We start from the raw sequence: 15,989 nt of genomic DNA, 5'->3' as shown, positions 1-15,989 counted from the left end.
TTCATCAATAAGAAAAAAAACGGGTTCGACGCATATGTCCCTTCCCTTTGGACGATAAAACCATGCAAGTGCTGTATCAAGTATAACTCACGAAAATCTTGTTAATTTTGTCAACTTTTCAACTTTTTGGTATCCCTGCTTTCAATAAAAAAAATCAAGGTACTATCACTTAAATATAATAACTCCCTATGCTCCCCCCTCTGGATACCATCTTGATAGAACACCGTCTCTGCTTTAAATAATTCAAAATAATCAACTTATTGGCACCCCTGCTTTCAAAAAAAAAATAATAATCGAGATATATCATTGAAATATGATAGCTTACTACCCCCCCCCCCTCCTCTGGATACCACCTTGATAGGATGCCGTCTCTGCTTCAAATTAAAAAAAAATTAACGTTTTGGGATCCCTGCGTTCAATAAAAAGCTTTCGAGATATTATCATTTAAATGTAAAAACCTCCCTACCCCCCCCCCGCTCTAGATACCACCTTGATAGGATACCGTCTCAGGTTTCATTAGAAAAATAATTTACTTAATAATTAACTAGGTCGTTTCATCAATAATAAAAAAAAACGGGTTGGACCCATATGTCCCTTTCCCTTTGGACGATAAAACCATTCAAGTGCTGTATCAAGTATAACTCACGAATATCTTGTTAATTTTGTCAACTTTTCAAATTTTTGGTATCCTTGTTTTCAATAAAAAAAATCAAGGTACTATCACTTAAATATAATAACTCCCTATGCTCCCCCCTCTGGATTCCATCTTGATAGAACACCGTCTCTGCTTTAAATAATTCAAAATAATCAACTTATTGGCACCCCTGCTTTCAAAAAAAAAATAATAATCGAGATATGTCATTGAAATATGATAGCTTACTACCCCCCCCCTCCTCTGGATACCACCTTGATAGGATGCCGTCTCTGCTTCAAATTAAAAAAAAATTAACGTTTTGGGATCCCTGCGTTCAATAAAAAGATTTCGAGATATTATCATTTAAATGTAAAACCTCCTACCCCCCCCCGCTCTAGATACCACCTTGATAGGATACCGTCTCAGGTTTCATTAGAAAAATAATTTACTTAATAATTAACTAGGTCACTATATGGTTCAAACAAACACGATTTAACTAATTATATTAAAAAACCAGTAAATAACTCCACTCAACCTATTAAGAATAGATCATATAGGCTGGCTGCCAAGAAGGCGAGATTAGCTTTAAAAGCTTATCTGTAAGTATTTTAATTTCATCTGAATGAATTGTTCTCTGTCCATTTCGTTTGGAGTACCAGTCCTGTTTGAACTTCCTTAAAGTAATAATATTAGGGCTGTTTTAAAACATTTTTTTTAAAAAACCTTTCAGTTTTAATGATTGAATTTTAATGTAAGTTTCTTTTATATTTTTTTTATTCTCTTCGTCTGTTTTTGCTGAGAACGGCCCTTGGATGTAGGGTCGAAACATTCATTTAAAGTTGCGTTCCACTGTCTTGTATAAAAATTTCCCTGTTGTTCTACTTATTTAATCTCCGGAGCGTTTCTTTTTAAAATAGCTTTATAGCGTAGTTAGGGGTATTTAGCCTTTTTGCTTTTCTTCAAAGGTTTGAAAAAAGTGTTATAATATTCCAATTGTTACATTTGTTATATTTGTGCATATTTTTGGTAATCATTTGTGGGGTGATCGAATTTTTAAACCACTGTAGATACGTAAGAACGTTGCAATATGTAATACCCTGAGGTCATAAGACTGTCAAAGACTCCTCCTTGAACCTCCCAAATTGAAAGCTTTTATTATGACCTGGCCTTTTAATGTAACTTGGGCACTGGACCAAGGGCGCCATTATCACTCGAGCGCAACGTTAGGTGGGGATGTCGATATCGCTTTCGTCACGCCAATTCGTTTTAGTGTGAACCTGCCTGGTACTTATGAATGATTGTTTTCAAAGTAAACCCGTTTCATCAATAAGAAAAAAAACGGGTTGGACGCATATGTCCCTTTCCCTTTGGATGATAAAACTATACAAGTGCTGTATCAATTATAACTCACGAAAATTTTGTTATTTTTTGTCAACTTTTCAACTTTTTGGCATCCCTGCTTTCAATAAAAAATAAATCAAGGTACTATCACTTAAATATAATAACTCCCTATGCCCCTCCCCCCTCTGGATACCATCTTGATAGGATACCGTCTCTGCTTTAAATAAAAAAAAAAAATTAACTTATTGGCATCCCTGCTTTCCGAAAGAAATCGAGGTATTATCATTTAAATATGATAGCTCACTATCCCCCCTCTGTATACCTTGATAGGATGCCGTCTCTGCTTTAAATTAAAAAAAATTACTTCTTGGCATCCCTGCTTTCAATAAAATAATTTCGAGATATTATCATTTATATGTAATACCTCTTCACCCCCCCCCCTTCTGAATACCACCTTGATCGGATACCGACTCAGCTTTAAATTATAAAAATAATTTACTCAATAATTAACTGGGTCACTATATGGTTTAAACAAACATGTAAAAAACATTATACAGCGTAGTGTTCCTTGAAAAAAAAAATTGAGGGTATGAGTAAAGGGGTACAAAGACAACAACAAAAATGTAGATATGATTCAGATATACCTCAAATTATTGAAAAACTGAGTCATAGATTCGCCGTGGCATTCAATAAGCTCAAAAGAATCTAATTAAAAGGGAGCACACACAAAAGCCAAATTAGGCCAGTAGCCTGTGAGACATCGCAAAATACCCAAGACAATGAACAAATCCCAATGGGGGGTCCTGGGTCTATCAAAATATTTCAATGGTTTCCTAGGGAATTTGATATCATTTTCTTCTGTCTCCACTTTAAATGAAAAAAATAATTATCTTTTTGGCCTCCCTGCTTTCAATAAAAAAAAATGATATATTATTATTAAAGAATGATAGCCCCCTATCCCCCCCCCTTATAGGCAATAATTTACAATTTATTTATGAATCATATTTTTGGGGTAACTTCCGTTTTAATCTTTAATTCCCCAACCTAAAAACGGCAAAAGAAAAAAAATTCTGCAAACTTACAATTCAGCTGTAGATCTGTCGGCAGTCAATTTCAAAATCCAACTGAAGGCTGAAGCTGTATAGTAGTGAATGCGTTCTATAATTCTATTCAACTTGAAAATAAAATTCTTGACTGCGAATGATGTAAGAAATAGCGATTGGGAAACTGCATTCGAAATGATTTAAACTCGTTTCATAAAGACGGTACTTTTTTTTGTCAACATAGGACGAACTGTGTATATTGCAATATTTGCAATTGCATATTGCATCTGTCTTGTTTTTATGCAAAATAACAAAAGAGACAAAAATTAATGAACAAGAGAGTAGTGAAGAATTATGGTATGCAAAGTAATATTTGGCAGGGAAAGTCACTGGTGATAAATCGCTAGGGGTGACACCGTGATTCCTTGATTTTCAGAGATACGGGAACCAAATTTGTTTTTCCGGGTGACGTATGGATTTTCGGGGAAATACCCAAACATTCGTGGATAGTGCAAGCCCTCATTGATTTCTAATCAGGAAAATCGGAATACTAAACCACACGAGAAGGAAAAGCCCCGACTTTGTGGTTGACGCAATAAAGAATTGTCGCAAAATTAATTTAAAGTCGACCGAACGCCGCTACCTCTGCCGGTGGCGGCGTGCCTGCGGCGCGCCAGCGACGTTGCAACACTTTGGTGGCGGTTGACCGGGCCTCTCGTCGGCGGTGTTCGGTCGATCTGCCGGTGCGGTGCTGGGGTCTAGAAGAAACTGAAAAACAAATCAACAAAAATAACCATGAAAAAAATTATGCTCAAGCAAAGGATGAAAATGTATTTCACGAAAAGTACACAACTGACGTTACTAAACCCTTAGGTTTTTCTGAATTTGTTTATCTTAGAACCAGAAAAAAAGTCAAAATCAACCTTGCATTTAAATTCGTCCGCAAAAATGATGAACGAAGTAGTAGCAATGCAAAACCTGTTTAAAGGACAAACACAATCAGAATTTGTTTTACTTCAATGTGTATGATATTTATAAAAAGGAGAGCCTATGTATCTACATAATGGAATATCGGGAGGGGTGTTTGGATTTACCCACCTATATAAGCAAAGTCGGTCACTCGGTCTCTTGACAGAATGGAATGCATTCAAAATGTTTAAAAAGATTAAACAGGCTGCCGAAATCCTGAAAATTGCGATCAAACAGTTCGTGGTAAAGAACTGTAAGTAAGGAGCGACCCTGTTCAATAGTAACCGAAACTCTTAAAACGGAATTTTGATACCAGTAGATACATCAAAAGAATCGGATTTTTATGCCGATTTCAAATATATATGTTTCATCAACCTAAAACCATCAGATTCAGCGTAACAGAAAACCCTACTGTAGATGTTTCAAGGTCCTATCTGCTAAAATGTGGGATTTTGTATTTTTTGACAGAAGAAAGATCACGGATGCGTGTTTATTTGTTTGGTTGTTTTTTTCCCCAGGGGTCATCGTATCGATCCAGTAGTCTTTTGGATCGATATGATCATCGTATCGATCCAGTAGGGATTACATGGGAGGATCTTTCCATGGAGGATGTGTTCTTGGAGGAAGGGACATTTCTATGAAGGGGTTGCCGGATTTCCCAGCATTATTTAAAAAACAATCAGAAATTAAATTAAAAAAAGAAGTTTTTTCAACTGAAAGTAAGAAGCAACATTAAAAATTAAACCAACAGAAATTATTACGTATGTGAGGGGGTTCGCCCCCGAGTCAATACCTCGCTCTTTACGCTAAAGTTTTTTTAGTACTTTCAAAAGAGCTATCTATTCCAATTAAAAGGCCTTTGTGATTCAGTAATTTGTGAATCGAAAAAAATTCGAACTTTAAAGCGAGGTATTGACTAGGGGGCGAACCACCTCATATACGTAATAATTTCTGTTCGTTTTAAGTTTTAATGTTGCTCCTTACTTTAAGTTGAAAAAACTTGTTTTTTTATTTAATTACACCAGAGAACGTAATGGTAAACACAATTACTGAAAAAATAAAGATAAACAAAACAAATGAAAGTTGTAGCTTTCGGCATCGAAGAATATGCGAAGAGCCCAAGTGCATTTTCCATACGTGCATTAGAAACAACTCTGAGAATACATGCACCAATAAAAGCCTAGTTCAAAAAGGGAATGCGGTCAAGTGTGATGACACAGCCCAAGGTAACGAACTGTAAGTAAGGAGTGACCCGGCTCAATAGTAACCGAAATTATAAAAACAGAATTTTTATTCCAATAGATGAATCAAAAGAATCAGCTTTTTATGCTGATTTCAAATATATAAGTTTCATCAAGTTTAGTCTTACCAATCAAAAGTTACGCGCCTAAGAAAATTTGCCTTATTTTCGAGAAAAGGGGAAAACACCCCCTAAAAATTTTGCCAGAAGAAAGATAACGGATGAGTGTTTATTTTTTTTCCCAGGGGCGATCGTAACGACCCAGTGGTCCTAGAATATCGTGAGAGGGATCTTTCGAACGAAAATTAAAAGTTGTAGTGCCCTTTTTAAGCAACGAAAAAATGGAGGGCAACTAGGCCCCCTCACACGCTCGATTATTTCCCAAAGTCAACCGATCAAAATTTTGAGATAGTCATTGTGTTCAGCATGGTCGAAAAATACAGTAACTATGTCTCTGAGGATGACTTAATCCCCCGCAGTCCCCGGGAGACGGGCTGCAAGTTATGAACTTTGCCCAATGTTTACATATAGTATTGGTTATTTGGAAGTACACAGAAGTTTTCAGGGGGGATGTATTCTGGTAGTTGGGGGGGAGGGTGGGTTGGATGTTACGTGGGAGGATCTTTCTATGGAGGAAGTTTTCATGGGGGGAGGAACATTGCTATGAAGGGGCGCCGGATTTCCCAGCATTATTTAAAAAAAAATCAGAAATTAAATAAAAAAACAACAATTTTTTCAACTGAAAGTAAGGAGCAACATCAAAACTTAAAACGAACAGAAATTATTACGTATATGATTGGGTTTGCCCCCCGGTCATTAGCTCCCTCTTTACGCTAAAGTTTCTTTTTGTACTTTCATTAGAGTTATTTATTCTAATTAACGACCTTTGTTATTAAGGGGTCATTCTGAAAGAATTGGAACAAAATTTTCACTTTAGCGTAAAGAGCGAGGTATCGACTAGAGGGCGAACTCCCTAATATACGTAAACAAAAATATATGAATATAGAAGTTCGTTACGTAAGTGAATTCGTAAGTTAAGTTAAGTCAGTTAGTTAAGTCAGTTAAGTCGTAAGTTAAGTCAGAACAAAATTTCAAGAAAGCCATTTAGCCAAAAAAAAAAGTTAAATTAATATGCAAATTTCGTTTTAATTATTCATGTACGGTGAACCAAAATCAAATCTGCATTAATTCAATAAAGTTCAGAAATTAAATATAAAAAAACTAATTTTTTTTAACTGAAAGTAAGGAGTGACATTAAAACATAAAGCGAACAGGAATTACTTTGTATATGAAAGGGGCTGTCCCCTCCTTAACGCCTCGCTATTTACGTAAAAGTTTGACTCTGTCTAAAAATTTTTTTTTTTTTTTAAATAAAAAAATTTAGCGTAAAGAGTGAGGCGTTGAGGAGGGGACGGCCCCTTTCATATACAGAATAATTTCTGTTCTTATTAAGTTTTAATGTCGCTCCTTATTTTCAGTTAAAAAAAACTTTTTTTTTATTTAATTGAAAGAAAGAAGCGACTAATAGTAGCGGAAACTCCAAAAATAATTATTTTTGATTTACAATTAGTACATCAAAGGAATTTATTTTTGCCTGATTTTCAAAAGAGGGGTAAATATCCTCAAATAAGCAGTTGATCTTAACAAAAATTACACCATTAGATCCAGCATATTAGAAGCTTTTTGTAAGTTTTTTTCAGGGGTAATCGTATTGAACCGATGGTCTTAAAAGAACGGAATATGGCTCGCTTGAATGAAAATTTAACCTTTTCTAATTACTATAAATATAGTGTCATTGGAAAACAGTTTTCTGGAGATTTTTGGCACCAAACTACAGTTTTGCCCTAAAGAGGATCAAGTAGCTTTCAATTGAAAATTCTGAAATTGTCAATCCATTTAAAAGTCTCACAAAGCTATATATTGAGCTTCTCAGCTGCAGAGCAAGTAATGCCATATGGTGGCCATTTGTACCTGAAAAGTCATGAAGTCCACACAAGATAATCAATTTGGATGTTTATTTTAATGCTTGATTTAATTAAGTTGATTCACTCGATTTTCCGTGAAAATATGTTCAGTGACGTATAATTGTACAACAGCTATTATGAAGGTGGGGTGGTGGGTTGCGTATGTGGGGGAATGCGTCATTGAACATATTTTCAATACATGGGGGTGGGCCATTGTGTATAATTTAACGTTTCGTGGTTGAAGCGAAACACGAACACGTCCCATAATAAAAAAAAAAATAAATAGTCCAACATTTAAAATGGCGTCATATAGAAACACAAACTACACCATTGGAACCGCCATGGTCGAAATCTCCCCATAAAGTAAGCTTACAGTGCCTTTACTTGAACAACAAGGAAGGAAAATCCAATGCCTTGAAAAACAAAGAGATTGACCGCAATCACGATATTAGCTTCAAACATGATAAAACATTATTAGCTAATGGTTGCTACAGTGCAGCGGCTAAGGGATTCTCCTCATGAATGAGAGGATCGTAGTTTGCTGCAATACTGTTATGTGAGAGGATAATTTACGCCTAGCGGTGAATGCAACTGAATTACGAAGAAAAAAATTTTGTACCTTAGCATTATTTGATTAGAAAGGTCTTCACTTTCGTGTAAATTCCAATCGCCAGATACTTGATTTATGTTTAAAATCATTGTTTACTGTTTACAATCTGTAAACAGCATTGTCCACAATCTGTTCGTCGTTGACAATCATTGTATGAGGGCAAATATTAGTATAATCAACTTGACTACGCAATTCGTAGAACCAAAGTAAAAAATTTACATCTTCTCATTAAAGAATTTTCCAGATTTTTTTCGCTTGCCATTGTCATCAGAGCTTGTCGGTCATCTACCAAGTCGCATATGATTTCTGGGTCTGGATCACGAATTTTGAGAGGATAATTTACACCTAGTGGTGAATGCAACTAAATTACGAAGAAAGATTCTTTGTACCTTTGCATTTATTTAATTATTTGATTAGAAAGGTCTTCACTTTCGTGTAAATTCCTATCGCCAGATACTTGAGTATTCTTTTCCGTCGGGTTTTTATTCTTCTTTGACACTGTTCTTCTCCGCTTTTTTCCTTGTTCAATTTTTTGTGTGTTTTTTTTTTCAATTTCATCTGACCAGAAATCCCCCTTAAAATGCGGAAGGCCAGTGGGAAGACTTACATTGTCCCGATGTAAGTCTCCTCCAATGTCCCATGTTAGCTCCCAATGTATTGGGACATTGGTTCATTGTCCCAATAAACCAATGGTTTATTTTAGCATGTTTTTATATTGAAAAACAACTCGTTGATTCCTTTATCTAGAATCCCTTTATACCATTCCTGGGGTCTCTTTTCATCAGGGATTTTTTGTTTGGATGGTTGACGATACAAAATATATCAATCTTCATCTTTATTTGGAGTACAGGCCCAAGTATGGGCAGTAGTGAAACAAATCCTTTTAACGTAGTCGAAGTATCCAAGTAAAATTTCTTGGTGAACATGCGTTCTCAGTCCTTTAGGTCTGAAGAAAGGAACTGAATCTATATTCGTTATATACACTCTTCTTTTGTTTGACTATGAATCCATAACTTTGTTGATCCATAAACTCAAAGCCGTTAGTGCATCTTGGGTGGAGCGTCCTGGTGTAAACCGAAACTGATGAGCATTAAGAAACACTTTTTTTCTCCAGAAACTCGAGTAGCTGCTGCTGCATGGGTTTTTCAAAAACCATTGAAAAAATTGAAAGAATGGAAATAGGTATATAATTCGCAGGATCAGCTCGAGAATCTCCTTTGTGGAAAGGAACTATTCTAGCTTTCTTTAGCCGTTCTTAGAAAGTACCCTTTTGCAGAGACAAATTGATCAGGTAAGTAAGAGGCTCTATGCTTGACGAACCAACTGCTTTTAACACATTAGTGTGTACTTGGTCGAATCCAGAAGCAGAATTTCCTCTTAGTTTTCGTATAATCAACAGAATTTCAGGTGGAGAGACAGGAGTGAGAGCTGTTGACTTGGTGCATGCTGGGCCTAGGTAATCTTTAAAACTCGTCATGGGGTTTTCAACGGAATTTGCTTCTTTTTTTCCACCTCTGCAAAAAATGATCCCAGTGCATTTGCAACGTTTTCTGGCCCCGATATAGTTTCCCCATTTACAGATAATTTCAAAGAAAGCTCAGGCGAGATGCTGCAGGGACGCAGTAAAGAGTTTACAACCTTCCATATCTTCCGTGAATCTTTCAAACTTTCAGCTATTTTTCTAATGAAATAATTTCTCTTAGCTTTACATAAAATTAATCGACGGCATATTTTATATTCAATATATTTCTCAAGCGTCGGTATGCAAGGGTCATTTACATGATCAATCCAAAGCTTATTTTTCTTATTAATGCACTAGAGCAGTCCATGACTAATCCAAGGACTAATGGGCTGATTTTTCTGTCCAGTCTTCCTTGTATGCTTTTTAGAGCAGTAATCGGTATGTTTTCTCATAAAAATGTTATGGAATTCCTCAAATCCTGCATTAACATCTTCTGTGTTCATAACATAATCCTAGGATGTGCTCTCCAGTACTTGTTTAAGGGTTTCTAGGTTCTCATCATTTAATTTCCACGTGGCAAATCCCTGCGAAGGCCCTGGCATTGGGGTTAGGACCTTTGTGCTGTATTTTAAAATTCCTAAGCAGAGGGGAGCGATCAGAAGTGTCAGATAGCAAGATAGAGACCGATATTGGATGCAGCGTCGAAAAAATGTTGTCAATCAATGAGTGGGAGGTGGTAGTTACTCGAATAAGTATCGTGGTTAAGGGGTACATGTTCGAAGTAGACATTATACTGAGCAGATCTATCGCACCTGATGATAGCAAGAGTCAGATTGGTGTTAAAGTCCCCCATTAAGATGGCTTCGTTCCCTCGTCTCTCCAGAAGATCATATATTTCACCTAAGTTTTCCGAGAACGAAGAGACAGATCCTGCCAGTGGACGGTATACTTCTCCAAGTGTTATTTTCTTCTGCGAAGGTAAAATTATTTCCAAGAAGGGAGATTCATAAACTCCTTCGATATTCCGGGTTAATTCTTTATTGATGCAGGCTGTGAATTCTTGCCGCGTATAAATAGCCAAGCCTCCTCTATTCATTTTAGATCTGTGAAGGAATTGTGAAGAGTGATCAGGTAATTCTAAAAGGGTATCGGTGTGTCTTGTTAGAAAAGTTTTGCAAATCCTGACTACATCTGGCTACAGCTGTTGGCAAAAATTCGTTACATCAGAAAACGAAGAGCATAACCCTTAACAGTTAAGCTTGAGAACAGTGAGCTGAGAGTCAGAGTGTCCCTTAGTCACAAATTTTCTTCCAACTCTGTTAATCTTGCATTACTTTGACCTGCTGATAAGGAGGCGCCCTCTGGGAGGTCAGAGCAGAAATTCATAACTTACCACATGCTCGAGAAAAGCAATGGCTGAGCTTTTGAAAGGATAAGTAGACCACTTCGAAGTTTGTAAACCCAGACTTTTCTTACTACACTGAAAAAGAAAAACAAATAAGGACACACGAAAAGCAAAAACATTTCTTTGGATGAAAAAAAACAAAAAAACTTCAATATTAAGCAAACGGTAAGAAAACAATAATACTCTCAGGGGGATCAGTTATAATACTTTTTAATTAAGATATGTTTAACTTATTTCTTTTACCACCATAATTTACCAATATTCTTTCCAAATCCTACAACAATCAGTACTATTACTGCCCCAATAACTGGCTAAATGCAAAAATTTATATAACACTATGCTTCCGAATCAGATTCATTGGGATTGTCTGGCCCAGCGTGGGGAAGCTTGAGTGGATCGTAGCAGTCATCTTGCAGCTTCATCCATTGCGACGTCTTTGATTTTTTGGTTTCTAACCAAAGTTTGATTCCTTTTTTAATCTGACGCGTTTCTGACACTTTTCACTTGCTATTTTTGACGTTCTTAGCTTGTAGCCATGAGATACAGTTCTTTCTGTCTTTTACCGAGATCACTAGGCAAGTCCACAGACACACTCAAGGCAGTTTTTTTTCAACTTACCACACTCTTTCATTATTTCCAACCGGTCAAAATTTCCTAGGCTAGCGAAAATCGGATATGCGGACTTTTTTCGTTGCGCACTGTTTCTAAGGGTCGGGCCGCTAGGGCTAGGCGACTCGGGGTTTAATGTTTTCTTTGAAATTATGTATACACAACTGGTACGCATCTGGTTGGCAAAAATTTGACAAAAAGTCAAACTTTAGCGTAAAGAGTGAGACATTGAGTAAAGGACAGCCACTCATACACGGAATACTTTTTGTTTGTTTTAAGCTTTAATGTTGCTCCTTACTTTCAGTTGAAATTTCTCCTTCGTTTTTCAAATACTTAAACGTTTTTTTCAAATAATTTATTATTTATTAGTAAATAGAATATACTTAGTGAATAGAATTTATCTTTCCTTGTTCCAAACTGTTAAACTATTCGATTAGGAACTTCAGAGCGAAACCTCTTGGAGCATATGACTAAGCTTGCTAGGTACAGAAAACAAAGCAAGAGGTACATAGGCACAAAAAAAGTGTGTAGGTACATAAGGGCCACCAACCATTATCAGAGGTAACCTTTTTTTATCAGAGGTAAATCATTGCTTTGCTCTAGAAATGTCAGTACTTTAATAGCAGTTGAACGATTGAATGAGCTCTTGTCCCAGTTTTCTATGGCCATTTACCATATCTAATCTATCTAATAAGGTGTAGGAGAAAAGTATAATGCTTGAGACTTGTCGCCCTTTTCTGCAAGCTACATTATTTCTAATATGTAAAAAATAATTATCCGTGAACAATGGGCAATATTTTCTTTCAGATAGTAGACTATATGAGGGACAAAGAAAAACAATTTCCAAGTTACTGATGTCTTAATTCGAAACCCCTTTTTAAAATTTCCGTTTTAACAAGCTTTCCTTGCCCCAATATAATTATAAATCCAAACAGGAAAAATCTAACCATGGGATTCCAAATCTATGTCAGAAAAATTTCTTTATTTTGGGTTTGTTTGGACCCCAAACATCATCGTTTTTACTTTAGGTTTTCCTTGTTTCAGGGAATAAAGGCTGTGAGTTTGAAACTGATAAAGGATAGCAACTTTTCCAGGCCCTCTAATAACCCTAAAAACCCCCAACATTTTTTTTTTTTTTTTTTTTTTTTTTTTTTTGGTGAATGTCCAAGGCATTGAACACAAGGAATTTCAAGCCAATTGCAAAGAATTTAAAAGTTGTTGCATTTTGAGCCCTTACCCTAAATATTTTTTTTCTTAGTTTTAGTTGTGCATTGACGTTTCGTAAGTCCAAGTATTTAAGGATATCCGTTTTGAGCTGATTAGCGAAAAAATAAGTTAAAGATGGACTAGGACCTTTTAGGGACCAGTATTCTTTAGGGGGGTGGTATGACCTCAATTAAGATTGATATTTAAAGATTGAATTAAGATTGATATTTTAAAATAGATGATTGACAAAAACGTTTGTGGCTTATTTCTGGGTTCCAAAACACCGTCCTTCAGCCAAAAATGTGTAGTACCCTTGGCCCTGACAGTATGGCTTAAAAGTTTATGTCAAATACAAAAAAAAAATTTAGACGCCTTTAGAACCTCGTGTATGGGAGGTTTGTGTCATAAACTTAGATTTCAGTCTTATATCGTACCACATTCTCAGGACCTCCATCCTTACAGGAACCTCATAATCTCTCTGAGAATGGGATCCAACAAAACAAATTGCAATGGATAACTTAAAATTAATTTAGGTCGCTTTATTCCTTGGTGCTGCACGGGTTTTGTCGTTTCTGGTGACCTGTTTATTGGATATTTTGACTATTTGGAACAAAACAGCCATCTAAAAATTTCGACTTGATATCATATGGGGGTTCTAACTACCTTTGCTATGAGGCAAGTTGGCTCGGTGGAGGTGGCCAGAGGCTGAAAACATGGATGTCTCAAAAGAGAATGAGGGATAGAACGGATATTTTGCCCTTTTCTTTAAAGACTAAAATATGCAAATTTAAAAAGGTAGTGTTCAGACCGAACTTTCAGTCTAGCACTGAGCGTGGCTCCTTGAGGTGGTGTTTGAAGAGCAGTGGCTCAGGGAGATTTCAAGTGTGAGGTTTCTCCGAGACAGCTTCTTTAGGCTATAAGAACATAGCGTACAAGCAGTTATTGGCATAGATTATTTCAGGCTAGGAGTGGAATGCAAGCTCCAGTATTACTGCTGGCTCCCTCGAAACCTTCTAGAGCCACTGTATTGCTAAGTAGGCTCCACAACGCTCGTGTCAGAAGAACTAGACCTAACCAGAGAGGTTTCAGGTAAGGAATTAGCTTCTCTTCTCCGATATTCATCTTCAGACATATTCTAGAGCACAGAATGATCGTATGAATATAATAAGGCATGCAATAAAATGTCGTCTCAAAATAATATTTTGACAAGTCCCATGAGGGTACATAATGGTGAACGACCATATGAATATCGTTCACCATTGTGCAGCCTCATACGAACACTCAGATTACTACGACTAGAACTGATATACCATGACTACAGGTGACATCTACAATCATTAATCTGACATATACCGGATAAAATCTTAGCCGCTATATTGCTAAACAGGTTGCGCAACGCAAGTGATAGGAGAACTAGACTTATTCAGGGAGGCTTCAGGTCTCGGATTGGCTGCTCTGACCAGATATTCAGCTTTAGACAGGTCTTAAAGATCACATTTAGACTTAAATATTAATGTCTGATAAAAGTGAATTATTCTTTTAATTAAAAAATAAAGGGGATGATTTTAATTCTGAACTAGTTAATTTCTCGTTCCTACAAAGTAATGTGCTCTATTGCCACCTACTCTGCTTTTAACTCACAATTATTTTGGTATACAAGAATATGCAGCAACTAAATGGATTATAAAAATAAATGTTAAATTTTAAACCACAAAATAATTCGAGATGATTTTTAGCGAACAAAATAGCTTGGCAGTTCAAAAAATTTAGCTTTCAATATAATAATTTTTTAAGTAAATACGCAGAATTATCAAATAACATTATGGAATATTTTCATAATGCTGTTTGTATACTGTGCATGTTAGCGTGAAAGCCCGAAATTTTAGAATGTTGACTTTCACCGATGAGTATCAACAAAGACTAAATACGTCGGTGAATGATCAAATGTTTCATGACATTCTTGTACATTCGGACCCTCACTGGTGTATGACAACAATCACAGATATGCTCTGGTGGAGGTCGAAGGACCCGACAAAGAGGCGACTGGCTGTTTCCCGTCAAAAGCTTTGTTCTGCTTGGGGCCAGTCAGCTTTCTCAGTCTTAAGCAAAGTTTGATGGCGAGAGCGACGTTTTATTAATTTCTTTTCCGATACCCTAATTTATGAGGAATGGATATTGCAGTGAATCAAAATCTTTTTCTTAAAAAGTTAAATGCATTAATTGCGGGTAAACGAAAAGACAATTGTTTCTATTTTTCTCAAGAAAAGTACTCTAAAATATTTTATGTAGTGATTTCCGCTAAAACTAAATGCAACACACCTTTGGAACGTTTTGACATTTTAAAAATTAAATGATGAAGAAAGTTAATAGAACCATTAAATGCAAAAGAAACGAATATACAGTATTGTTTTAACAATAAGGGACTGTTTGGTATACTATACGAAACTCACATCAGAATAGTCTACGGAGGAAGAAGACGTGTGCTTAAATAGTTGCAGAATAAAGTAAAAAATATTACATATGAAATGTAATGTTGTATTTAAATTTGTACAAATAGGTGCAAATAAAACACAGTGCACCTAAGAAAGGAACTGTTGTGAAACCAATGATCAGTTCTGAGTTAAACTCAAGATGTCAAGTTGATCTGATAGATGGTTAATCTAAGTTCATAATGGTGTATCAAGATCAGTTAACTATGTTTGTCCAGCTACGACCTTTGAAAAGTAAGAGGACGGAAGAAGTAGCGTATTACGTTCTTCCAGTATTTTATATATTTGATGCTCCAGCAATACTGCAATGAGATAATGGCAGAGGATTCAGTAATCAAGTCATATCCAAAATATGCGCTATGTGGAAATATTTTTAATATAATCAGCTCGTAATTTGTTTCAAGAAATTTCGTTGAGAGAAGTAGCTGTAGCTAATTCGAAAAGCGGTGGGCAAGGATATATACGCTGTCATTGCAAATGTAAGTGTTCCACAGATAAATGCAGTTTTAAAAGTAAGGGCCTGTTGTGCCATTCAAAGTGCCATAATAGTTTTAATTTGTTGCAATAAATAAGATTTCAATCACATAATTTAGTAAGATTCTATTACTATCATTATATTATTTTCTCATTCAGAACATATTATACAGTAAATTTTTTTAATTAAGTAAATTTTTAACTTTCATTATTTTCGTTCCTCTCAGAAAGAGGCGAAAAACTTTTCGCGACTGAATTACGAAGAAGAAAATATAAAACCCAACATGTTCAACAATCGCGCAGTTAGTGTCGACATTTACTGGTGTAAGTTAAAAATAAGGGTAATTAGCTAACATTTCGGACATACACCAAGCGACTATGTGTTTACTGATATTCACCGGTGAAAGTCGGGATTCTCCAGATTTCGGTGTTTCATCGTAACATGTATAGTTGTCTTAAGAGGCTATAACATTTTACATCGCTTTCTTTACACAACTTCTAAGGTTATTCTATAGAAATACTGAACTTGGCATAGAACGCGGA

Source organism: Artemia sp. Qi Xiang Cuo, chromosome 11 (genome assembly GCF_049724085.1).
Source record: "Artemia sp. Qi Xiang Cuo chromosome 11, ASM4972408v1, whole genome shotgun sequence".
In the NCBI taxonomy this organism is placed as follows: Eukaryota; Metazoa; Arthropoda; class Branchiopoda; order Anostraca; family Artemiidae; genus Artemia; species Artemia sp. Qi Xiang Cuo.
This window is presented reverse-complemented; position numbering follows the sequence as displayed.